The sequence below is a fragment of the Garra rufa genome, chromosome 4, assembly GCF_049309525.1.
Source record: "Garra rufa chromosome 4, GarRuf1.0, whole genome shotgun sequence".
Classification (NCBI taxonomy): Eukaryota; Metazoa; Chordata; class Actinopteri; order Cypriniformes; family Cyprinidae; genus Garra; species Garra rufa.
This window is the reverse complement of record NC_133364.1, coordinates 3,110,613-3,112,168: the sequence shown is the minus strand read 5'-3', so window position 1 is coordinate 3,112,168 and position 1,556 is coordinate 3,110,613. Positions and strand designations below refer to the sequence as shown.

At 33.5% G+C, this 1,556-nt stretch overlaps 1 long non-coding RNA gene across 1 annotated transcript; it reads right to left on the bottom strand.

Annotated features, from left to right (window-relative positions):
• Positions 1-354: 354 nt before the first annotated feature.
• Positions 355-1,176, bottom strand: LOC141333093 (uncharacterized). The gene is made up of 3 exons (XR_012355384.1): positions 1,051-1,176; positions 696-726; positions 355-610 (listed from the first exon to the last, which is right to left on the bottom strand). It is a non-coding gene; the product is annotated as an uncharacterized lncRNA (long non-coding RNA).
• Between the last annotated feature and the right edge of the window lie 380 nt (positions 1,177-1,556).

Below are 1,556 nucleotides of genomic sequence, written 5' to 3'. Positions count from 1 at the left end.
ATTATTTAACACATATACTTACATTCAAATTTTTACACCTGGTACTTTATCAGTCTGATAAATTTGTGGACAATACTGTACATGATAAAATGGCAATCATGCTACCGTGTAAGTTAGACACAATGTTGTTTAGGAAAGTGATGTTTTCATCAAAGTCAGAGTATTCCTACTTCTTAACATTTAAAATTTTACTCTGATGTTCCAACGCAGGGGAACCGGGTGAGATATGTTAATCCTTCAACATATTTTTTATATATATATATATATATATATATATATATATATATATAGCTTTTTCTAATTGTATCAGCTGAGCTTGTTTCAACTGTTTATAGTCAATTTAGAGTAGAGTAATAGAGTCAACCTTATCGTCCTTGCTATTCCCCACATACAAACCATAAGCAACAACCTAAATTCAATAAAACCAGTTACACATCATGTAAGAAAGGCCTCATAACGCATACAGTCAAGCAGTATCCGCAACTTCTCTTGATTTGGTGTCATCGCTCTTACATTTGCAACTGATTCAGTGGGTAGGTCAAGATCATCAATAATGTTCTTCACTTTTGATCTAGCTTACTGTTTTTTCCTTTTAGGAAGATCTGATAACCTGAGAATACGAAAAGAAAAAGGATATTGGAAAAAAAATAAAATATAGAATAGAAAGAAAAAAATTACTTCAACCTTGTACTGACCTCTGTTCACAGTCTTTATCAGGTTTCTGATCTGAAACATCAGGGGAAACAAAGACTGTTAAGGACAATCCATGCGCTACAACATGCTATCTTATTCAGTGTACAGTATGCCTTCAGCGGTTATGCGGATGTGTCCAAAATATGAGGCCATCATAAAAATCCATCCTATAAATAAATAAAACAACTTATATAAAATTTACTTTGGGGCTTTACTTTAGACTCCAGATGTACACGATCAACATTATCTAATGGTTAAGCAACTCCATCTAATTACCATTTTTAATTGTTTCATATACCAACATTTATTCGCTTGTTTGTTTGTTTGGTGTAGAAGATGTACATGTATTACACTTACAATATACCATCACATTTGATTTGCCAGAGGTTGCAGAAGTCATAGTCATTGTAACGGAGCCTAGACTTGATCCAGTTATGACAGGGGCATATATCATACCGCCATTAGACGTGGAGCTCTTGCCTTTTTACAGAAAACAGGTCAATTAATATACTAGTTAATTGTACATCTGATAATGATTATTCGTTATTAATATTTAAATCACACTAACGTTTTACACGGATGCATGATGGTCCTTGTCTTGAAGTCTCTGTTGAATTAAAAAAAAAAAGTGTTATTTTGAATGGCAAAAATCAGGCTATGGACTGTATTGCAATCCGCCTTACTGAGATATGTATTTTAAAAGTAGTCCTATTCATAGCACAGGTCTTTACTATGCAAGGCAGTTCGGTTACCTGTCACTAAAGTTGAACTAGGGCCTATCTAAAGACACTTGTGGGCATCCAGCTAAAACTCAGGACTAAAAATCCATACTTCTTCTTTAGATCATATTATATCTGTAACAA